Here is a 26,033-nt window from a genome sequence, read left to right on the forward strand (position 1 = left end):
CTCGACTCGTCATGGCCTTCAAAATTGACTTGAAAAGTTGGTCTTTGTTTTGTCTGTCGGATTTGGTCCAAATTTAGCCCAAAAATAGATGTGAAATAACAGTGAAATTCTGCGTGACTTCCACGTGCTGTAATGTGCGCGCGCGCAGAACTGGAGCGGAGGACATCACCATGGAAACGAGGCGGCAGCCCAACCGTCAAGCAGCTGATCGCTGACACTCAATGTGGTTTCACTTTTTTTTTTTTAGGTAAGTTTAGTCTATTAAATTACACAAATAGTAAATTAAAGTGTTCCTGACACTTTATTTCATGTAAATTATACGCTTTCGTTTAATATTTACTTTATAGAAATGGTTTAGCGTCGTCAGAAAAAGTCCGTTAGCATCTCAAAGGTAAGGCTAACTACAAGAGGTAACGATAGACATGAGCTCTTATTTATTAAGTTTGGTCTTTTAATGTCATCTTGTGTGTAGATGAGCTCGCTCTCTCTCTCTCTGTCTCTCTCTCTCTCCATATATATCAATGGATGAATGGAAGTAACTTAACCGAATTAATTTAACCCTAAGAGTATGCACTGTTTAATCCTAAAATGTGCACTAACGTAACCGGATAACGTTACATCACTTACATAGAGCGTGAAAATGGACTGAAACCTTCAGGTTTTGATCTTTCATGGTTAACACATAAATACAAACTTGTTCTGTGATTTCAGAAGTGCCAGAAAAAAACCTCTATGACGCAGGAGAAGTTCCTGATTTTAACATTTCTGAAGGGAGCTGCTGACAGAGAGGATGAAAACATACACATTTTGATGTCCACGCTGTAGGAGCATTACTAAATAAGTAAAACTAAAATATATATATATTTATTGTAAATGATTATATAAATTATATATTCTGTGAATTATTATTTTTCTTTTCTGCATTTCACCTCTGCTATAGTATTTGCCTTATACCTGGCATTGTATAATAAATATTGTTGTCTCTGTGACAGTGCTTATGTTCCTAGGTTCTTCCATGCTGATGGCTGTGCTCTAGTCATATCTCCTGTCGAAGAACATTTTTAGACATTATGAACCATGAATAGTAAGCAATTCGTCAAACATACACCATTCAAAAATGTAAGGGTCAGATTTGTCATGTATTTCAAAGACATCTTTTATGCTCACCACTGCTGCATTTATTTGATTAAAATACAGTTAAATTGTGAAATTACCATTTTTTTAATAACTATTTTCTATTTAAGTTTGTTTTAATAAGTGATCAAAGCTGAATTTTCAGCATCAGTCTCCAGTGTCACACAATCCTTCAGAAATCATGCTTTGTGAAAACAAGAATAAAATTGTACAAAATATTTACATATAAAGCAGTTATTTGAAATTGTACTAATATTTGACAACATTACCATTTTTATTTATGATCAAATAAATGCAGTTTTCTTAGTGTACATGAGACTTATTTCAGAAACATAAAAAGATCTCTATCTCCAAGCTACACACTCTCACACCAAAGTGACTGTTAAAAATCATTTAAACTTTGTGTCAGTACATCATAAATAGGAAAAGGCATCAGATCACCGTCTGTGATTTGTTGTTTCGTGCCGCATCAAGTGTAGAGAACATCACTGATTATAAAAGGCTCTGTTGTATTTTGTTGTGCTGTCCAGTGACGGCACAGTGTTAGAACTCTTGTTAAATATCATTACATATGATGTATGTATGATCCCATTCAGCACTGATAGATCTTTTCTATTTCAGAGACTGAAAATCATTGATAAAGCACAAGGTTACTATAACATATTTAAACAATATTAATAAGAATTAATAAAAATGCATCTGTGACTTAATATTGCTTCTTATTCTTCAGTGGAAAGTTCTCATTAAACACATAGCTTTCTTCTCATCTTTGTGCATTTTCAAACGTTGTGCATATTTCTGAATCATTTTTTTTTTTTAACTTCATAATATTGGTTGTCTTCTCTTGTTTCAGAGTTTACCTCCAACCCCAGTTAAGCAGACCTGAGCAGCTGATCAAGGAACAGCAGAAACTCTGCAGAACGGTGCTCCTCCAGCCCAGGACTGACACCATTGTTGTAAGTCATTCTGCCTCTTTATAGTGCATGCTCAGAACATATTGCAGGAGATCTCAACATTGTCTCTCAAGGTCCACTTACATGCAGAGTTTTGCCCCAACCTGCAGTGCACCTGAACACATTAATCGAGGTCTAACTATTAGTGTTGTCACAGTACCAATTTCAGTACCAAAGCAAAACACAAAAACATGCTAATTATTATTTTTTTTATTATTATTATTAGCCGCACTTATGCTAACAATTAACTACTCTAATAACAGTGTTCATTTCAATCCGACATTCAAATTACAGTTATATATATATATATATCCTGATAAATACAGGTGCTGGTCATATAATTAAAATATCATCAAAAAGTTGATTTCACTAATTCCATTCAAAAAGTGAAACTTGTATATTATATTCATTCATTACACACAGACTGATATATTCCAAATCTTTATTTCTTTTAATTTGGATGTTTATAACTGACAACTAAGGAAAATCCCAAATTCAGTATCCCAGAAAATTAGAATATTGTGAAAAGGTTCAATATTGAAGAGACCTGGTGCCACACTCTAATCAGCTAATTAACTCAAAACAACTGCAAATCCTTTAAATGGTCTCTCAGTCTCGTTCTGTAGGCTACACAATCATGGGGAAGACTGCTGACTAGACAGTTGTCCAAAAGGTGACCATTGACACTTTGCACAAGGAGGGGAAGACACAAAAGGTCATTGTTAAAGAGGCTGGCTGTTCACAGAGCTCTGCGTCCAAGCACATTGATAGAGAGGAGAAGGTAAGGAAAAGATGTAGTAGAAAATAAGTGTAGAAGCAATAGGGATAACTGCACCCTGGAGAGGATTGTGAAACAAAACCCATTCAAAAATGTGGGGGAGATTCACAAAGAGTGGACTGCAGCTGGAGTCAGTGCTTCAAGAACCACTACACACAGACGTATGCAAGACATGGGTTTCAGCTTCGCATTCCTTGTGTCAAGCCACTCTTGAACAACAGACAGAACCAGAAGTGTCTCGCTTCAAAAAGGACTGTACTGCTGCTGAGTAGTGATATATCAGACCCAAGAATGCAGAAGAGCTGAAGGTCACTATCAGAGACACCTGGGCTCTCATAACACCTGAGCAGTGCCACAGACTGATCGACTCCATGCCACACCGCACTGCTGCTTCAGGGGAAAGGAGCCTCAACTAAGTATTGAGTGCTGTACATACTCATACTTTTCATGTTCATACTTTTCAGTTGGCCAAGATTTCTAAAAATCCTTTCTTTGTATTGGTCTTAAGTTATACTCTAATTTTCTAAGATAATGAATTTGGGATTTTCCTTAGTTGTCAGATATAAATAAATATATCAGTCTGTGTGTAATGAATGAATATAATATACAAGTTTCACTTTTTGAATTCAAATTATGATATTCTAATTATATGACAAGCACCTGTATACACAGAATGACTAATTGAACTGCTTTTATAGTTTTAATAATTAATTGATTTGTAATGAATAAAGGGATTTTACATTTGATTATTCGTTTTTCTTACTTGAATGCTTTTGTTCGGATGTAAAATAAAAAAGTGAATTATTATTAAGAAAAGAACTGCAGGAAAAGATGCAATGTTGCTCAGTGATTTTGGTTTGGAACCTTTAGAAAATAGAAAAGAGTTGACTTTGCCAACTCTTTCAACTTCAAACGGGTGTAGCTCAGTCATTTTTTTTATATATATACAGTTATACATCATTTTGAAGGACTTTTTAGTGAGAAAAAAAACCTCAACTGATTTTTGCTCATTGTGACTAACTTTGCCAGCACAGGTCACATATGCTACTTAATTTCCACTTGAGAGTGGTCAGATTTAAAGTCTGAGATTAGTCCATCAGTTCTTGAATTTCAATTTTTGTTTATGTGTGTGCGTGTGTGTGTGTGTGTGTGCATGTGTATGTGTGTGTGTGTTCAAAACAAGAGTGTCTGTCTCAGAAGCTGAAGAAAAAAGGCCACACCTTATAGGAAATTAACGCCTCCTAAGTGTACGGAAATACCTGGCTGAGGAGATCAGTGACATAAACCAGATAAAACTGTCAGTGGTAAGTGTGCTACAACCTCTTATCTAATATGACTCGAAGTGAATAGAGACTATGTACCATAAAAAGTAGATAATGTAATTATTCAAGCCTATTTGTGAAACTGGACCACAAAACCAGTTACAAGGGTAATTGTTTTTATTTTATTTTTTAGATTTTTATTTCAATAATAATACTAAATAAGTTTTCCATTGATGTATGGTTTGTTAGGAGGACAATATTTGTCTGAGATACAACTATTTGAAAATCTGGAATCTGATGGTGCTAAAAAATCTAAATATTGTGAAAAATATTTCATAATCCAGAGCAAAGCATTTTATTAATAAAAAATTAAGTTGATACATTTATGGTAGGGAGTTTACAAAATATATTCATGGAACATTTTCTTTTTTTAAATCCTAATGATTTTAGGCATGAAAGAAAAATCAATAACTTTTTTGAGACTGCCATATAAATATATGTATGGATAATCTCACATACTGGTAATGTGGTACATTGTCCTAATGAATTGTCCTTTTTTCTTTCTTTTTTTTTTTGCAGGTCTGAGACAGCTACAAGCCACAAAAACAGTTCATAGTTCCTGCATTTCTATAATGCATTAATGAATAACAATAATTAAAATAAAATGTAATGTCAAGGTTTTGTGTTAATTCCAGCTATGTTGAGTAGTCTGTAAATAATTTTGATTTTAGGTGCATATTCTTAATTCTTTGCAAAACAACCTGAACTGTTTACTATTGAAAGGTTGGTATGAAGTTTAAATAAATAAAAACATTATATTCTTGACAAAACCTGTGTACAGTTTGTATTAATAATTTAAATTATTTACTTATGTTAATTAATGGCCTAATTACCAGCTATCAGTTAAACATTCAAATCAGAACCAATATAAAACTGCAACGAAAACTATTAAATATATGCAAATAAAGACCAGTACAAACTTGCAATGGAACCACCAGAACCATTACAAAACTGACGGAAACCATTAAATTTGTTTTAATAAAGACCAATACAAACTTGTATTGGAACCATCAGAACCATTACAAAACCAACAGAAACCATTAAATTTGTTTTAATAAAGACCAATACAAACTTGTAATGGAACCATCAGAACCATTACAAAACCAACAGAAACCATTAAATTTGTTTTAATAAAGACCAATACAAACTTGTAATGGAACCATCAGAACCATTACAAAACTGTGATGGAAACCATTATGTGCAAATCGTGACCAATACAAACTTGTAATGGAAACCAATACAAACCAATAAATCCTAATGGAATATGCCCAAAACACACTACGTAATGGAAACCATTTGGTAATGGTTTTAATGGTTAATTGCTGATGGTTTGTAATGGTTTTGTAATGGAAACCATTAGAATTTCTGTAATGGTTTCTATTGTTTTTTTCAGCAGGGCAGATGGAACACCTCAACTTCACCTCCCAAATAAAGAGAGAGGTCAGTGTTCTGCTGTCCATATTTTAGAGACATGTCAAGGATTGGGACCACGGTTATAATCGTTAACGAAAACAAACGAAAACTAGGTGGGAAAAAACATTGCCGTAAATTGAAATAAAAATAAAAATGACAACTAACGTTAACTAAAACTTTAATGTGTGTGTGTTTTTTGTTGTTGTTAAAACTAGCTAAAATAAAATAAAATTATAGATTAAGTGTCCTTAGTTTTCGTCTTCGTCAATGTCTTTCATAGAGCAAATAACATTCAGCTGCATTTCCCTTTCCCTGCGTCTCTCACGAGCGCGCGCACGCACACACAGCCCCTCCCCTCTCATCCGTGCACGCCGCGTCTCCAAGAGATCGATCGAGTGTTCGACGACGAAAGCAAGTATCTGGTGAACACTTTTACACAATCACACATTAAAAAGTGGTATAAAAATATTTTAAATTCTGAATATGATTTTGTCAGTGTGTTAATGTCGACCCGAGAAGCGATTGCTACTTCAGAAAGTTAACTAGATGCAAGTTTGAGGTAAAATGCACTTGTGTTGTCGATGTCAAAACACAATATTAGCTGTGATTTAAATATTTTACAATGTTATGTCATTGTCTTTCTATCAGCTACAGTTCTGGCGCCTCCGTCATATACTGTTCAACACCACATCATTTACAGCAGTGTGAACTCCGCGGTAGAGCTACTCTCTCGTTATCTGCGTGTGTTTTTAAATGTTTAATTAATGCACTGGTCTGAACTGTGCTTTTTCTGAGCACCGCATTCACCCGAAGCTCGCGCTAAAATCTGTCAAAACACACAAGATTTAAACATAGACTCAGTGGGTTATGTCTAAAACGACAGTAAACAGTTGAGAGAAAAACGTATACGTGCCTGTATCATAGTATACTAATACAGGCTGTATATTAGACATGCGACTCTCATTAAAGGGATAGATATCACCCTAAAATATCATTTCTGTCGTTATTTACTCACTCTCACATTGTCCCAAACCTGTATTAATTTTCTCTCATGCTGAACACAAAAGAAGATATTTTGAAGAATGTGGGTAACCAAACAGTTGCTGGTCCGCATTAAATTTGATATTAGCAAAAAAATACTCTGGAAGTCACCGTGGACCAGAAACTGTTCCTCAAAATAACATTTATGTTCAGATGAAATAAACACATTCAGGTTTAAAACCACTTTTGAGTGAATAAATGATGGTATAAAAATAAAACACTTTGACAGAATTGACAGACAACTGACAGAATTTTTATTTTTGGGTGAACTTTTTTCTTTAACGTTAATAAAACAAAACACAAAGAGAAAAATCACTCACTGCTCTTGACTGATGAAATTTAACACAGTTGCTTTAGGAATCAGTTTATATACTGTTTTATTTTTATATTTGTTCAATCAATTTCTTAAATGCTCCGGAAAATACACCTATTGTACCTGAAAATACAGCACTGTTTGTTTTATTTGTATATTTTGGGGCATCAGTGGTTCATGTAGGTTGTCTACAAACCGGAAGGTTGGTGTTTCAATCCCCGGCTCCACCTGACCAAGTGTCGAGGTGTCCTTGAGCAAGACACTTTGGACTAAATATCCTTTTTTTTTTTACCTTGAAATACTGTCTTTATAATAGGGAAATTAGTTTGGCTGTAATGCTCAGACAATAATAATCGAGAATCCTGATATTTCTAAAAGAAACCGTGATATATTTTTTCCATATTACTCACCTGAGCTGTGGTGTTTGTATCGAGTGTGAATTCTGTGTAGAAAATGATTGCTTGACTGAAGTAAAGCCATCTCTCTCTTTCTTACTCATGCTCACTAAAACAGTTAAAAGCTGTATTTAAAGTTTTATTATTATTATTTGTTGTTGTTGTTTGTCATGTCTGTCTTCTTTAGTCTGTTGCTCTTTACATATCTACATCTTATGTACTGGTTTTATTTATGAATTAATATTTTCTAAAATAGTAAGATGTTTTTGTTGAGTTATTACAACTTTAAAGAGGGGTCATTCGCATCTTTAACTAAAAAGGTAAAATGTTTTCTAGTTGACAATGAAGCATTTTTTCTTTCTTTTTTTCTCAGGCTGCTAGAATATCCAAACTTACAATATATTAAAATAAAGAACAAAGCCTCTGATGGAGAAGTGTTGTCAAAAAAACTGAAAATCTTATCATGGCGGAGAACGTGTTAAATTATGTTAAAAGGGGACCTTTTATTCATACAACAAAATATTCTAGGGGCCATGAAAGTTAGGTGAAAATCCCCAAAAGAAATGATAGTATAATAAAAGATTGTGACAGGATTTGGTCTGAGAAGAGTTTTTCTTGATTCAAGCCTTCGGTTTACCCGCGCTCATAACATTAGCACAGAATCAGTTCAGAATCAATCACTAAAAGAATCAGATCGTTCCAGACGCTCTGTGTGTCAGTCTGCTTCACGCTGAATCACACATGCGCAGTATCATCAGCTCCTCGGTTCACGAATCAGACGCGTCTGACAGAAACGGTTCTTGACTCGAGAACGAGTCAATCTTTCGTTCGTTATCTGGCTCGGCTCGGTGTTCATCTTCAGTTCTCTCTTCACATCAGTTCAGTCAGTGTACTGTTTGAGTAAATGAATTACTCTGGGATATTGGTTTGTTTGAACTCAGAGGGACTGTCAGCCACATTAAAAAAGTGAACAGCTTAAGTCATTTGTGGATTAATGTGTATTGGAGACGCAAACCGTTTAAAACGATTCAGTTTGATTTGGTGAACTGGTTCAACCGGTTCGCTAAGAAGAACCGATTAAATCGAAGACTCGCACCGGCATTAGCGCTTGTGCCCATAAAGATGAAAATAACACCACGTGATAGTTAGTAATGACATTTAATGAAAGTAAACATGTGGGCCATGCTTACACCAGGAAAAAAGAACATTTCGGAAGAAGTCACTTCTGTAAATGAAAAAAAGTAGTGCAGTTCAGTTTCTGTTCTCCACAGGGATGTTAATGATAACACTTGTGTATTACAGTAGAGTATAGCATTTTTATTTATTAGTACTGATAGATTTGGACCATGAACGTATTGTACCACATAACTGTCAACTTTATTATTTTACTTTCTATAGTTTGTTGCAGTCTAATCTGTTTCTAACACAGTGGTGTAATAATTTATATTTAATGTATAAAGTTCATCAGCACATGACTTAGGTGTTTATTTTTCCTTGTGAATTCAGATAATTGGATCTGCTCTGTAAGTTTTCTGTGTGTCTCATTGTCTGACACAATTATATATATATATATATATATATAGATCACACTATAACGTATCGATCAGTCAGAGATCGTTTCTCTTTTCTTCTTTTACACGTCTAAAAACAGCTCATCACTACTGCTCTGATATTATGCTTTTTGATTGACACTTTATGAATTCTCAGTAAACGTGCCCACTTATGTGATGTATAATTTTATATAATTAAATATAATTACATATAATTTAGATTTTTCTTTTCCCTTTTTTATTTCTCTCTAAACTGTAGCCGTGCTGCCATATAAATGAACTACATAGTTGTTGCTATCATTTGACTTTTTTACACACATTGCTTGTCTTGAGATTAAAAAATGATCTGTGCAGGTTAATCCACTTAAAAAAAATCTTTAATCAAAATCTAACTCTGGAAGGGCATTTATTTACTTGGTCTTAAGTTATATTCTAATTTTCTGAGATACTGAATTTGGGATTTTCCTTAGTTTTCAGTTGTAATCATCAAAATTAAAAGAAAGAAACATTTGAAATATATCAGTCTGTGTGTAATGAATAAAAATATAAATATAAATATAATATACAAGTTTCACTGTTTGAATCGAATTAGTGAAATAAATCAACTTTTTGATGATATTCTAATTACATGACCAGCACCTGTAGATGGATGGATGGATGGATAGATAGATGCTTCCGGTCTTGTGATGTCACATAAGGGAAATTAAATAAGAAACTTGGCTAGATATAATTAATGTTTTTCAAATTAAATATCAGATAGTGGTATATCAAAGATAAGAGAAAACATCCTTCATCATTGCGTTTCTCTGTGTGGAAATTCATCACAATCAAATGTGGAGATTGCGTTCTTCTTTTCTCCACAAGGATCTCTTAATTCAGTCACACTCAAATGTGTAACACTGTACATCTTCAGAGAACTGATTCTGTTCTGACTGCTGTTTATAAGATCATAAGATTAGTGACTGTCAAACCAGAGCCTCAGGTTTCTGCATGAATATGTTTTATTAATGTTTTTGTTTACATTATTTATCATTGTAACTGTTCAATTAACAATGCAATTATGATAGGTTTGCATTAATTAAAATATTGGCTTTTTATTTTTCTCTGTATTTCTATTACATTTATTATCTGTTTTGTGACAAATCTGTTGCATAAATTATTCTGTTTATAAGCATCCCATGTATATTTTTATGATTGCTTATGCATTAATTATCAGATAAAACAAATCTTTAAATTAGTCAAGTTTAAGTTGAATCATTTTACAGTCTGTTTTTTTTTTTCATTTAGAAATACGTTTGATGCAAAATGTATTAAATATTAAAATATGTGTTGAAAATGATAATGGATTAAACTGATGCACAGTTGAGAAATATTTATCACAGTAAAATATAAAGATTGTTTTAGAGTAGTTAATGCCATCCCTTCTGGACTAATTAATTTGATGAGCAGCCATCTGTCTAATTATAAAGTAGATTTCCTCCATTTTATTTAAAATAAACGGTTTTCTGATGTGATTTGAGATTTGAAAAGGTAGAAACAAAGTTTGAACTCGGGTTGGTCGCGTCAAAATGATTACAGCGCAGATTTTTTCCTCTTACACCACTGTTACACCACGTGAGCCGATAGTTAAGTGCCATCTACTGTAGTGTTGACAAGCCCAAGCACACTTTAGTAGACTTAGTGTAAATTATACACACTAACATTTTTTAAACATTTATGTAATATATCGTGCATGTTTTACTATATCGTGCAGTCTTAGAAAATGATCTAATAATATGGTTAATATATTTTCGTCCATTGAATGCACCACTTCTGGTGTTCTATGGGTAAATTGTAGCCAGTTTTGTTTGTTAAATCCAGCGCTCGAACAGAAGAAGCGTGACAGCCGTACAGATCTTCACCATTACTCAAAGTGCAACACAATGCAAGTGACACGACTGAAGATACAGATGTTAGAGGAAGGATATGAATGGTAAAGAAGACAACTACTGTGGAAACACAAAATTATGCTTTTATTTTTACTGACACACGGTTTAGAAAAAACTATGTACAAACTAAAAACGAACAAACAAAAGAAAAGCTTCAAGCAGAGAATTGTTACAAAGTGAAAAAAAAACCACAAACTAAACCGAGATAGATATGAACAGATAACTATTTACATTTTACTGCTCTATAATGAAGCTCTAAAACACAGCAGGTGATGTGTTTTAGGATTATCCTCATGGGCCGCTGGAGATCAGGTCATCCTCGTTGAGTAGATGCTCTCAGAGTCACTCGTGAGGAAGAGCCATGTGTCGTTGATCTCAGAGACACCGATTACTTCCACTTCGGTTTCTTGGACCTGCCCCACAGCAATCTGCAAGTTTTACAAAAAAATAAAATAATATGAGCACTGGAAGTTTCTAGTGTTAAACTGCATCCCTATTCACTTGTTTATACTACGCCCAAAAAGTACGTACACTTTAGAGTGTGTGTAGTAAAAGAGCTGCCAAAGTTTGAGACCTACTACTGTGTCATAATTGCAACTATTAGTTATGCGAACCCTGTTATCATTTAAAGTGTGTAATACAGATTAGAGACCAGGTGAGTCAATGTATAGAAACGTTATGTAGATTTTCATTAAAGCATACTCATGAATATGCTGCTGAGTCTTCTGGAGTCTCTAACCTGCTTCATCTCATCACAGTTAATATCCTCCACATTAAATATTAGTGTTAGAGTGTGCTGTATCTGGACTTCATTTAAATGTTGTCTTGAAACTTTGGTCATTTGGACAATTTGGGTACTTTGGTAATACTTCTGTCAACATACTACAGTTTGGGACACACTCATTCTGATTCTGAATAGTATTTCATGTTTCAGTTTGATTATCATGTCAAGTCAACGATTAGATTTAGTTCAATTTAATAATGCATCACGATTACATCAAATTTATTTTGTGCATTTTTATTAAATTATATAAGGCTACTTTTCTTTACTTTTCTTTTTACTTTTTTTACTTTATATACAGGCTACTTTTCAAAGTAATTACTTCAATGAATTAATGAATTATTGACAAAAGATGGGTGATGACCACATCCTCTCCATCACACAGGTCCTGCAGTGCCTCATCCCTCCACAGCGATACCTAAAAAAAACCTTTTCACCACATTTCAGGTCAAGATCCAGGACGGGAACATGAGTTTGTCATCCTCACCCCACACAGCTAGAAGATTGAGTGGAGCATTTCACCGTCCTGTTCCTGGAATATTTATATTATTAGATTCACCCAATTTAGGTTAATTAATCTTTGATCGGGGAACACATTCATTATTAACTTATTGCTTATTAGCATGGATATTACAACTTCTTGTCCAAGCTCTTGTTCTCTCCAGACTGGACTATTGTAATGCTCTCCTGGCTCTTCCTGCATGTACTGTCAAGCCTCTGCAAATGATCCAGAATGCAGCAGCGAGGGTTGTCTTCAATGAGCCAAAAAAAGCTCATGTTACTCCTCTCCTCATCAGGTTACACTGGCTACCAGTAGCTGCTCGCATCAAATTCAAGGTACTGATGCTTGCCTACAAGACAACCACTGGCACGGCACCAACTTACCTAAACTCACTGGTTAAATCCTATGTGCCCTCAAGAAGTTTGCGCTCTGCAAGTGAACAACGCCTTGTGGTGCCATCCCAAAGAAGTTCAAAATCACTCTCACGGACCTTTTCCTGGACTGTGCCCAGCTGGTGGAATGACCTCCCAATCTCAATTCGTACAGCTGAGTCTTTACTCATTTTCAAGAAACATCTAAAGACTCATCTTTTTCGCCTGCACTTAACCTACTAACACCAGTACTTTTCCTTTTCTTGTCTTTATCATTAAAAATAAAAAATAAAAAAATTATATATACCTGGCTATGCGTTCTATACTAGACTAACTGAGACTTGTCATGGCACTTGTATTCTGTTGTTGTTCTCTTGTTGACCTGACTGCTTCTATTGTTCTCATTTGTAAGTCGCTTTGGATAAAAGCGTCTGCTAAATGATTAAATGTAAATGTAAATATTACTAGCATATTGGCTGTTTATTGGTTCTTGCACATATTAATGCTTTATTCTGGATCTAACCATATTTTGGTAATAAGCTGTTTTTTGAGGGAAAACTCCAAGTTAATATTGAATGTGTTTAATGGATAGATAGAAAAACTGTGCTGTTAATCATGCAGTGCTACTCTATACATTAATTTAAAATGATCCTCAATTCTGAATCTTTATAAATGGTGTTGGTGAAGATTTAGCTTCTGCATCATTAACTTTACTGTGTTAAATGGAAAATATGTAAGGTGTCTTTATATTTTAGTTTTTCAGAATTACATTAGCACTTATTTTCTGAACTTTGTTATTTTTTAATAAAAAATTAAGTTTATTTGTATAGTGCTTTTTACAATACAAATCATTGTTTTTATGTTTCATTTCTTTGTTTTTTTAGTTTTTTATGTTTGATTTCTTAAAGTCAGTTCACTCTCTATTTGGAGCTGGAAAAGGATGATAGAGAGGTAACACTGTTAAACTGGTAAGTTACTGAAGGGGAAAACTCTTAAAAGAATGAATTAAACACTTCAAACATGTTTAGATCAAAAGAAAACAGCAGATTCCCTCACTTCCTGGATTTGTCCTCGGAGTCTGAGCAGGACATCCATTATCTCTCTTGAAGATAAGTGGTCCTCTTCACCAGTCGTGTTGGGTGAAGTTGGACACGGGGCCTTTTACAGCGTCCTGCGCCACGGTCTTGAACTTCATCGTTCCAGGACCAACAAATAAATACATCTGCCCATATGCATTGGACAGGGTGAAATTTTGCAATATGTAACTCACCCCATCCTCAAATTCAGGGCTGAGCCCATCTTTTTTATTCAAGTACACTGTTGTTCCGTTCCATCTGTCAGGGCACAAACCATCTCCGTTTTAACCTTATCTACCTCTGTTTTTTTCCCTTTCGTACAGTAGGTCAGTGCGCGGCGGTTAATACGGGTGTCCACGCACTTGCACCTAAAAATGCCAGGAGAGAAGTTGAAGCTGCCATTCTGTGGAAAAGAAAACACAGAGAAAGGTCCTTGTGAAAACTAAATAAACGAAAACAGTTAGATTTTTTATTGTTTGGAAAGAAGTCCCTTCTGCTTTTCAAGGCTGAATTTATATAAAAAAAAATATATATATATGATTACAGGTTTAAGGAATTTAAGCACTTCTTAAAATCCTTGGTAATATTTGTTATAGATTGTTGTAATCGTGTATTATAATAATAAAAGCGTTCTAAGATGTTGTGATCAATAGCACAAAAGATCAGATTGTGAGGTTGTTAAGTAGTTTTGAGATGTAGAAATGAAGTATCACATGTACAGTAACAGTGGTTACACCCACAAATCTTATCTCACAAACAATGATTCATTCTGTAATTTTTGTAGTTAGCAAATAATTGAGTAGTTAATGGTAGTATTGTGGAAAATGTGATCAAGTTTTTTAAGTTCGATAAATGAGACTTAGTGTTGTTGCCAAAAAGTAGTTTTAATATAATATACATTTTTAGATATGTACAGAGGTTAAAAGCAATAAATGGACATGAAAGGTGTTTTTTAAAAAGTGGAAAGTATTACCAAATAAATGGACATGACAGGAACAATGATAGGAGTCCAGGTTAAGAGGAGAAGCTTAAGGTGGTGTTGTGACCAACGATTCGGAGGTTGTTATGTTCCACAAGAATCTTCATGGGTAATTCGTCAATGAAACTGGTGACGTTCCCAGCGTAGAACTCTGCAGAAACTGTGTAGACTTCATCGTCAGTGTTGAGAAGAGTGTAGGTGTCTTCTGTTTTGTACGCGGCGTCTGCTTAATCTGTAAAAGAAAATAAGAAAAAAAGTCAATGTTATTACACCAAGCATCTTGGTATGTGTAATGTTGTTTGTTGTTAGTAAGTGTGTGATTTTATTAAAGATTTGTATGATAGGAGTGTATAATTTGTGCTTGTGTGTTAGATAGATAGACAGATTTACAGTGTGTCTTTCACTTTTTATAATGATTACCTTTGACAGTTGTGTACTGAGATGAATGAAAACTCCCTCTTCCTCGAGGCACCTTTGTCACTATAAATGTTGGTGATCTCTACGTCATCTCTAATGTGTAAGACACAGAGAGCTTCATCTTTCCACAAGAAGATATCAAGAGGATCAGGATCACACAGCAGCTGTAGATTTAAAATGGGAATTGATGAGCATCATCCTCACTTTTTGTAGCTGTGAAAATACAGAGGAGGTGACAAAAATGTTAAAGGTAAGCACCATAATAAGTTTATTCTGAGCAGGTATAAGTACATGACATGTATAACGTTTAAAACGTCTAGGTACGTGACATGTATTTTGCAGAAGTAGCAAATGTTGAATAAAAGAGAAATAGATTGATAAAGGTACTCAGTTTTTCACTTGGCCTTGAAGAGTTATATATCCATGCATTGAGTGTATGTTGTCTTTGTTGACATTGTTGTAGAGGATGGACAGAGTGCGTCTTGTGCAGCTTTTACTGCATCCTCTGTGACCACAAGTGGAGCTGTGCGAAATTTCTGTGTTGCTGGCCCGACTAAATGGGCTAAACCATATCTGAGACAGTCACATTCTTTAAGATGTAGCTAGCTCCTTCCTCAAGTTCGGGGTCTGGGCCAGATCTTTGTGTAGGTAGGTGTTGGCATTATCAGTGAGGGCACAGACTGATGTTGTCCTGTATGTTTCAGGTTCAATTGTAGACTTTGTGTGTATATGAATGTTTCTACTTTATTTACCAAACGGGTCTGAAAGGGTTTGCATGTACCGTATTTTCCGGACTATAAGTCACACTTTTTTTTCATAGTTTGGCTGGTCCTGCGACTTATTTATCAAAATTAATTTGACATGAACCAAGAGAAATTAACTAAGAGAAATGAACCAAGAAAAAACTTTACCGTCTACAGCCGCGAGAGGGCGCTCTTATGCTGCTCATTACTCCTGTAGTCTACACTGAAGACATAAAGCGCCCTCTCGTGGCTTTAGATGGTAATGTTTTCTCTTGGTTCTAAATAAATGCGCCTTATAGTCCAGTGCGACTTATATATGTTTTTTTCCTCATCATGACGTATTTTTGGGCTGATGCGACTTATACCTAGGTGCGACATATAGTCCGAAAAATACGGTAATTCTTGTTGGACGAGTATAGAGTAGCCATTCTGAGGGCAAAAAAGAAGAATAAAATTGCAAAAGATCTGGTGCAATATAAATTATGCTAATTTTATTAGTGGGCGTACATGCAATATAAATATGAATATTACTAAAGATCTGTAATAATATGTAAATTTAGACTACGTTTAACGCGGGAGAAGAGAAAATAACATCAAACAATGGGACTTTTAGTTTGACATGGCTGATCAACAGTTTTGAGTTGAGGGAGGAAAACAAGCTCTGTAATATCAAGTGTTGTGTTAAAAGTAGCTGTAATATAAAATTATTGAACTTTGTAAACTGAGAATATGAGAAAGAGAATGGTATAGAAAACATAATGCAGTAATATGGGTGTAAAGCACAGATAAGTGTTTGTGGAGCGGGAACAATATCGGCGATGCTGTTACAGTCAAATGTAGCCTATATGGTTAGCAAATGTGTGTTTTTAAGGTTATAGCTGTTTAAATGTATAGGTTCACGAATTACATTGGCTTATACTGTGAAACACTTAAAGTATATTCAATAGAAAAAATAAAAAATAATAACAATAAGACCTTTATCGAATGCCGTGAATTACGTTGTAAAGGTAATGGTACCTGCTATTGTTTTATTGAATATATGGTTAAATATGGTATGTTTTTTAATTCATCTGTATAAATGTTTAATGGTTATGGATAGAGTGGTGCGAAATGACCCTGTTACTTAACAAAATATTTATAAATGTTGTGATTTAAAAAAGGACTTACCTGGGAAACAGATTTCCTGCACATGTGTCTGTACTCGATGCGTTTGCTTGCTAAGTGCACAAGATGGTGAAGATATGCAACTAGCTCATTTTGGTAATGGGCCCTCAGAAGAAATGGAATAGCCAACAATTAAAGGGAAAATAACTATTTCACACAACTGAAAACTTACATTTAATCGACATAACTAATTTTTCTGTGGTCATGAATTACTTCTAAATGAAGTGGAAGCTGCACAGAAGATCTTCTAGACTCTCTTCAGTCAGTTCAGGAAGTGCTGTGTATTCACTGAAGTCCTCAGCTGGCAACAAGACCTCAACATTAGCTTCAAGAAGCCAATCACCACCATTTCTTCCACCACTGGTCCTTGCTCCAGAACCTTGGAAAGAGCAAAAAAGTACAAAAAACAACAACTCTGATTTAGTGATAGTTTATCTCTAATGATTTTCATTATAAGAACAGTTATGTTTACACATAATCTATGAAGGGCAATGCTGTGACTGAAGGTTGGTGCACAATGCAGCCTTGTGTGTGTTATTGATTTCATGAAATAGTTACCACACGATAATTTAGGAGAAACAGAATGTTTATATGCAACAAAACAAACACAACTGAAAAATCTTGCTAAAGTTTGATTATGCTTCAGTTGCTCTGCTCTAATGTGTGTGTTACATACCTCTACGGTTGTGTGGATGGTTGAGTTTAACTTAGTAGCCTTGGCGTTTGCTCGGAGGTGACATATGTGAAAATTATCATTGACGAGGCCTGGTCCCGCCATAAGGACACCTCAAGGATTCTGGAGCCTCTTCTGATCCCCACATCCAAGATGTGTCCCTCACAGTCGTCATCCTTGGAACCTGCATCTATAAAGTTAAAGTAAATTCAATTCAAGTTTATTTGTATAGCGCTTTTTACAATACAAATTGTTACAAAGTTAACAGAAAATTATGTTTCTACAGTATTTAGTAGTAGCTAGTAGTTTGTGCACGTTTGACAAGGTTTGTAGAAAAAAAAAATAATAATAATAATAATAAAAAAAATAATAATACAAGATGTAGTCAGATAGATGATGAACTATCAATATTATTAATTAAGTTATTATATGATTCAGTCACACATGTAGCAATGATTGTTAGTTGTGTTTGTTGATTCAGGGTTAACATCATCTGAGGTCCTCTGAGGGTCAGCATCATCTCTTCTCAGGTGTTCTGGATCCAGACTGGAGCTTGTGTAAATCCCGTGGCAAAATATAGAAACAAAATAGAGACATCATTAAATTAAAATATCAGTAGTTAAATATTAATAATGTTCAGGACAGTGTTTGATAATTCAGTTTAAGTCACTCACACGTTCCACAGTTCCTTGCAGAGTTAAGTGGCCTCCTCTTGAAGATGGAGACAGATGGAGGAATCAGGGCGTCTTTGACCATCTTCTCTGCATCAAAGGTCAGTTTGAGGGGGGTTTTGTTGGTCATCGTGTTCGGACCCATGAACAGAAGTTCCTGCCCAAACCTTGAGGACAAGGTGTAGTTTGTTATATAGTATGTCACGCCCTCTTCGAAGGCTGCCCAGTCTGAAGTGCACTGTCCACTGTTCTTCAGGTTTAGAAGGTAAGTGATTACTTGAGTGCTCAACCTAATTTCCCATCTACTTGCATAAAATTGAGGGGTTTTGTGTTTTTGTGGTTAAGCACACACTTGACCCTGATGGGACTATACGGAGAGGATGCCATTCTGATGAGGAAAACATGAAAAAAGCTTTTTATTTTACTGAAGAAGATTAGGATTATAGTGAATAAGAAATATAAATATATGTATGATTAAAGGGAGAGTTCACCCCAAAATTTAAAGCTGCAGTCTGTAAGCTTTGCCTCTTTGTGGCCATCTGTTTGAAAACCTGCAGTTGCATCTTTTTACCGAGTTATCTTCCTTGCTAGGGTTGTGAAGCAGTGTGTGGATGAATCTAAAGACAGTCAGTCACTGCACCGGTCTGGATGTTTACTGTACTTCACAATCACAGATTTTATTGATTTCATATCAAGATATTAACTTTTAACCCAAAAAAGCTAGTTATGCTCCCTTCAAACTTGTTATCTTTAAGATACAAATCTTATGTAATCCCAGGCTATCTGTAATCAGAAGCACATTTAAAACATCTGTTTCATAAACACACAATACTTTCTGTTTTACTATCCTCCATCAAAATGATAAATGTAGTTATTCCAGCTGCTGTGAGAAAAGTCTTTTAATGATCCTCCACCTGCAGGATCCTCACGTGTGATCGTCTAGTAGCCAGGCCAACTTCTTCATGTTTACAGACGTGACGTAATGATGAAGCAGCAAGCTAAAATTTACCACAATAACCTACCTGTACAACTCAAATGACAAAACATTATTAGAAACTAATTGGGCTAAAGGAAGGTGATAGTTTTGAACACCGGCTGGTTATGTACTTGCTCAAATTTTGATTTCAGATCATTTATAAATCATTTTAAGTTCTTTAATTATATTTTTATTTCAAATATCATTTTTTTGTGTTCTGCATAATGACAAGAAGGGAAAAAAACGTATACATTTTGAACAAAATGAGGGGTTTTCACTTTTGGGTCGATTTTTCCCTTAAGAAGATGGTAACTAAGATGAAGAATTTGTTTTTAATGTAATGCTGCCACAATTTGCAGTACTGCAGTGTATCATTATTTTTAATAAAGACACCTACCTCAGTCTACAGTTGTAACTGTGCTGTTGAAAACAGAGGTATATATATATTAGTAAAGTCATACTGAAATTTTGAATTGTATAGTAGCCATGCAATTTAAAAATGTACATAAATGTGTCGGATATCTGATAAGTTTTTTTTTTTTAAGGCAGGACATTGACTGATCTACTTTTTAATTTGCCCCCCCACCCCCACCCTCTCTATGCTCTATGAGAACTGCTTGAGGCTGCTTGTAACATTTTTAACTTTGCCCGTGAAAAGATGCACTGGTGTCTTGAGGACTGGTTTGGTGTGTGACAGTGTTGCCCCCTTTTCAACAAACATCGCCACCAGGGGCACTGCAATGAGTGTTGAATGGGTAAGCCTTTCACATCACATCCAAAATGTATGGTAACAGACAGCACTGTATATGCCTTATGAATTTATACAGCTACCCTTATCTTACCAGATCTGCCCCAATGGACACTGCCTATGGCGGTGGAACTCACAGCCTGTGTTGAAGTTTGACATGCAGACCGGGGACTTTCTTCTTTCCACAAACATTTTACTCTCTGGAAACAACTACACTAAAGTTGCTCTCCTATTTAAATTCATGAACATGCGAATGGTAAACCCTAGCACACACTACACCATCCAGGAAACCTACTGTGCTGACCCTATTAAAGATTTCTGGGAAGAGAAGAGGTCTGAGGCCATCAGCTGACTAAAAGGGAAAGATGTTGTGCTCCTAGGTGTGTTTATTTTTATATTTGACCTTCTTCTACATAAAAAGTTATGGTACTATTCAATTAAACTAATTTTGCAATCATCTATCGTACAGTTGTTGTATTTTTAAATTACCTTTTTTTTCTCCAGGGGACGGCAGAAATGACTCACCAGGGCATTCTGCCCAATACTGTAGCTACACAACCATGGAGCTTGATTCTAAGGAAATCATCCATGTGGCCACTGTAGACAAGCGGCAGACCAACTGGAACTCCAATATCATGGAGAAAGAGGGTTTTATCCAGACAGTGGACAAGAGATAAAGGTAGTTGAGTTCTGCACGGACGCTCATGTCCAGATTGGAGCCCTTTTGAGTAAGTGGTCATATTATAAAATGTTTGAATAGAAATATTGGATTGCTGATTGAGACACTTGGGACTAAAATTATTACATACTTCACAGACCCAGACAAAGGCAGATATAAGGATCTGAGAATTCACCACAGCCTGGACATGTGGCATGGTGCCAAAAATCTGTGCAAAAAAATAGCAATCGTAAGTTATAACACTAATCTAATTTATTAATAATGAATTGTACCTTCCTGCATGTCGATGGAATAATTTTGTTATGTTAGATCTCCATCAAAATATTTAAAAGGAATAACTTCCATTGTTTGTGTTTTATTAATCATCATAAGGCAGGAAAGGTGAAAGGACAGTCTCTTCTCCTTCACTGGCTGAGGGATATAGTAAACCATTTCTGGTGGTGCTGCAAGACAGCAGAAACATTTCAGCAGTTTCTTGTAAGCAGTAGCAATGTTATAAAAGAAAAAATGGTAATAATGCCATGATTCAAATACTTGTGATATGATAATGTGTTAGTGTTTTTTTTTTTACTTTCCTCAGGCACTTTGGATTGGAGTTCTGCATCATGTTTGCAACAGTCACACATGGGAAACAGGAAGCTGCCAACACGACCACCTTGAAGACATTCAGGATAAAGAGTGGATTGAAAGAGATTCCAAGAGCCATAAAGCACTAGTGGAGATTGTCCTCTGCGCTTCAGGTAAAGTGTGGGGACATGACATTTAAAAAGAAATGTAACAGTGCCACAAGTCATGTGTGGGTGGTTGTTTTTAGGGTCTATTTTTTTTTTTTTCAGATCGACAGCACATCTGGAGTCATTTCAGAATCACATCTGATGTATGCCAGCAAGCGCCAGGCCTTCACTCCCCGAGTGTATGACACGAGAGTTGTGCTCGCAGCACTGGACTACAATTTTCACCGCCAACGGCCAACATACAGAACGGCTGAGGGCCATCAAGTGTATGTCAAACTCTCATCCAAATTTGTTGTATTCAAATAATTGCATATTCACAATATAAATTATGTATTCACAAGTTTGACAGTTTGTTTCTCATAATGACTAAATGACTTGTAATAATTTTCTTTTGGGAATTTTAGTTACAGGAAGAAGTACAATAAAAATGCAAGGAGATATAGCCTTTACGCCATAAAGTGTCAAAAATCATATGATTACATCACCAAGTTACAAGCACGCATCTTGCAAGGGAGGGTCACAAGCGGAATTGGGAAGCCGCGAAAGAGGTCCCTAAGAGCAGACGACCCAAGGCGGCTTGGTGTTGTGCCACCGATACCACCACCACCGACATCCGAGTTGGTACATACACAGGTCAGCAGAGGTCTTAAGTGTCAAACATCTACTTGCCCTTATTTTAGCCCATTAACTTAGCCTCAAACTGATACTGAATGGCCTGTCTAATTGCACATGTCTTTCACAGGATCAGCCTTCCATGCTGTTTCCAACTTGGAGACAGATTGAGATATTGTTTTGCTGATATTTGAGTTGTAAATGCATAATCAAAATTCATTGTAAATAAATCTATATTTGTGTTTTCAAACAAACTTCTTTTCAATCTTTTTTTGTATCAAATAGTCTTTGCACATAATTTTGAGTTTTTTTTCTCTATCCCTAGTGTAGGGCAAATACAGCACAGAGAATCCCATTAAAAAGTGTTTTATTTTTTAAAATAAAGTTTGAGGTCAACAGAAATTCAAAGAATACAAAATATATAAATCGATATAACCATTTACAATATTTACAAAAATGTTATTAGATCCCTGGAATGTAGCCGGTGTATTGTCCCTGAGGGTCTGGGAATTTTTCCCTAATCCTGCAAACACAGCAGCTGGGAATGACTCTCCTGTTCCCCTGTCCTAATGAGACATGCTGCCAGAAAATAAAGTGTCTGTAAGCTGCATGTCTGTATTCCCGGTTGTCATCACCGGGCTCCCTTATATTTCCAAAAGCAGTTAGATCCTCCCGGTACTGCCTATGTATCCGCAGATATCCCTCATCCAGGCAGTATTGTGTAAAATGAGGAAGGAGGCTCACACAGTGGGTAGGGTCTTGTCCACAGCATTTCCGCTTCCTGTCGGTCGGCATGTCTCTGCAGTGGCTACAGGTACACCAGGGTACCCCCGGAACCTCCGCAGATGTTGGAGCACCATGTCTTTGCTGATGCTCCATCAATATATCAAAGACCAGACCCGGCTGCCTCTCTAACAGTCTACCTGTGAGGCGTATGTGATCGTCAAGGCTCATATCATGCAGAAGTCTCTGATGAAATGAAAGGAAATAAGATGGGGTTAGTCCATTAGATATAGACCTATATAGTCACAAGGCTGAAAAACATGTTTTGCAGTATATTGCACTGGAGGCATTGCAGGGATCTTATGTATCAATGTTGACAAAATAAAATTTTATTTGTGTGCAAAATAAAACAGTACTCTCTATAAAATTTTATATAGCTCTCCTTTTTCAAAAACAATTCATTAGCTCAAGTTGTGAATATTTTGCTACGTGCATATAACTGTACAGACAATGAAAATTCATTGCTATTGCTAGACATAAATTGTACAAACCTCGGTTGCTTCTCTTCTCTGCCTTTGTAAACTTTCAATTCTATCAAGATCGTCTCTCGTAGCTGCCGGGCATCTTTGTCGTCGTGTTATTGACTCTCGCTCTCCTCCTCTTCCTCGTCCACCTCCTCGCCTAGATCCCACTGATCCACTGCCTCTCTGTCCTCTCCCTCTACCTCTACCTCTTCCTCTCCTTATTGTTGAATCATCTGATGATGATATCTAACAATGCATATAATTCAGAAAATATAACGAATAAAGAAGACATAACTACTAATTACAATATTTCATGTTTTCCACAGTCAGTAATTCATACTGTAACATTCGTTTGTTAGTTGTCATGTTGCAGTTTGTTTGAAATAACACACCTGTTCACCTGAAGGAAAACTCGACGAAGTGATATTAGAAGACATCCTGTCAAAGCTTTTTGGTACATATCGCCTACCGTAGATGCAACGTGCATTTGAAAAAGCGAGGCGCTGGAGAGCAAAATTAGTTTGAATGCAAAATACAATTTCACCACTAGATGGGAGTAATTCCTACTTACTGTCCCTTTAAAGATTGTGCAGTTCTTAGCCGTTCTCACTGCTGCGAGTGACAATGGGGCTCATTTACATCTCATTTAAATAAGCCATAACCCCTCTAAACATGAGATAACGTGTATGTGTTCTTAGAATGAACACAAAACGACAAACTTTGATGTTTATGGAAACTCACCCCATAAGAAACAGAAAAAGTCGTACGGGCACACTTTCTCTTTGTCAGGGTCTTCTTTGTGGGATATTATACAGTCTTATTATGCCGCTTTCATCATCACTCAGATCGTCTTCAGAATCAGTGAGCGCTTGTTTATAAGCATCCGGCTTGTCGAAGAAGTACTTCAAAGCATTTTCGGTGTAACGGCCACGGTTCAGCTCGTCTGTGTTCATCTTTGTGGCGTCCATCTTCATTGAATTCTGATATCAGCTAGAGCTGGCCAGAGCGCTGCATACTAAGTAGCCACGCTTCCCTCGGAGGGCGGGGGCAATAACAAAAGAAACAAAAGCCAGATTATCCAGTATGGAAATACAGACAGACAATGAAACGCCCCTACTGCATGCTAGAATCTCCGACAAACTAGCTGATTTCAACCTCAAAATGTACGCTTTTAAATATACCAATACTGCTATCTCAAACACGGAGAGGCTTCTTTGTGATCTCAACTAATAACTAAGATTCTGAAAAAAAACGAAAAATCACAAATTTTGAAAAAAAATGCTTCTTTCTCATTTTGCTCGAAAGTTGTGCTGCCGACTTGTGTCACTGGTTTCCGTGACAGGTCACATATGTGGAAGAGCTGCATGCAATCCCCATTCCACCTCCTCTGTCATCACAGTATGAAAAACCTTCCAAAGAAGAGGTGATTGCCCAGCGTGTGTCACGATTCAGTCGAGGGGTGGCCGTAACCCAACATACTGTCCCGCTGGATCAGGAAACTGTAGGCGGATCCAGTTAACAACACATGAGGGGATGACAACCCTCACACTACGTCCTAGGTAGCCCCAGGACCAGCTGACAAAGCTGCGATAGGCCAGATAACGGAAACGCCTATGGCAGAAATAGAAAACCTCAATATTGTGTATAAAACCAGTTGTATATTGGAAACATGAATATGTTATAAAAATTGATATTTAGATTAGTTTTTGTCTTTGAATAACATGTCTTATATGGACAAAAGAATCCAGCTATATGCACCAATAATGCACTGAATTGGACGAATAAGTATATCATCACATCATAGGCCCTGCTTACTCAAGCTAACACATTTTAGTTTTTTCTTATCGCAATGTTTTCCTTTACAGTTCGGTACAAGCAGTACAAGCTCCCCACTTTTGATATCATGGAAATATGGCACTTTTTCTCCAGCAGTTTTAGATTTCTAAGCCAATTAAAAGCTAGAAATTAGAGAAAAATTTAAGTTGCCTATAGTATCCACTACCAGTCAGAAGTTTTTGAAGAGTAAGCTTGTTAATGTTTTATAAAGAAGTCTCTTCTGTTCACCAAGCCTGCATTTATTTGATAAAGTACAGCAAAATATTTTTACTAGCCTATTTAAAATAACTTTTGTATTTTAATATATTTCAAAATGTAATTTATTGAGATTTCAAAGCTGCATTTTTTTTTTGTTGCATCATTACTCCAGTCACACAAATTCTGATATTCTGCTAAAAAAAAAAAAAAAAAGTATTATGATAATGTTAAAAACAGCTGAGTAGAATATTTTTCAGGTTTCTTTGATGAATAGAAAGCATTTATCTGAAATATAAATATATTGTAAAACGATGCCTTTATCATCCCTTTTGTTCAATTTAAAGAATCCTTGCTAAATAAAAGTATTCATTTCTATAATTAATGTTGCGAAAGCTTTTTATTTCACATAAATGCTAATCTTTGGATCCTTCTATTCATCAAAGAATGCTGAAAAAAAATTACTCATCTGTATTAAATATAGATAATCAGCGAATCGCCATATGAGAATGATTTATGAAAGATGTTACACTGAAGATCACAGGAATAAATTACATTTTATTATTTTTTTTATTTTAATAGTAAACATATTTCAAATAAATGCAGGCTTGGTGAGCAGAAGAGACTTCTTTAAAAACAATAAAAATATCTTACTGGTAGGCTATATAGATAGAAACGTTATATTGTAATGTATGTGTGTGTGTGTGTGTGTGAGTGTGTAATTTCTGTCCCCCTCACTTCTGAAAAGATGGCTACGGCCCTGTGTACACGCAAATGCTGCAAGAATGCTCCTAATCCATCA

At 35.7% G+C, this 26,033-nt stretch overlaps 4 long non-coding RNA genes across 4 annotated transcripts; 3 read left to right on the forward strand and 1 right to left on the reverse strand.

Annotated features, from left to right (window-relative positions):
• LOC113047651 (uncharacterized) lies at nt 1–2,047 on the forward strand. Its single transcript, XR_003276334.1, has 5 exons — nt 1–247; nt 348–391; nt 712–841; nt 993–1,084; nt 1,988–2,047. It is a non-coding gene; the product is annotated as an uncharacterized LOC113047651 (long non-coding RNA).
• A 2,051-nt stretch (nt 2,048–4,098) lies between these two features.
• Nucleotides 4,099–4,775, forward strand: LOC113047652 (uncharacterized). The gene is made up of 2 exons (XR_003276335.1): nt 4,099–4,169; nt 4,707–4,775. It is a non-coding gene; the product is annotated as an uncharacterized LOC113047652 (long non-coding RNA).
• Nucleotides 4,776–14,978: 10,203 nt separating this feature from the next.
• Nucleotides 14,979–17,799, reverse strand: LOC113047653 (uncharacterized). The gene is made up of 4 exons (XR_003276336.1): nt 17,537–17,799; nt 17,074–17,239; nt 16,864–16,966; nt 14,979–15,166 (listed from the first exon to the last, which is right to left on the reverse strand). It is a non-coding gene; the product is annotated as an uncharacterized LOC113047653 (long non-coding RNA).
• A 2,411-nt stretch (nt 17,800–20,210) lies between these two features.
• LOC113047654 (uncharacterized) lies at nt 20,211–21,320 on the forward strand. Its single transcript, XR_003276337.1, has 5 exons — nt 20,211–20,308; nt 20,433–20,656; nt 20,745–20,836; nt 20,980–21,084; nt 21,188–21,320. It is a non-coding gene; the product is annotated as an uncharacterized LOC113047654 (long non-coding RNA).
• The last annotated feature ends 4,713 nt before the right edge of the window (nt 21,321–26,033 follow it).

Source organism: Carassius auratus, chromosome 28 (assembly GCF_003368295.1).
Source record: "Carassius auratus strain Wakin chromosome 28, ASM336829v1, whole genome shotgun sequence".
NCBI classification, from domain to species: domain Eukaryota; kingdom Metazoa; phylum Chordata; class Actinopteri; order Cypriniformes; family Cyprinidae; genus Carassius; species Carassius auratus.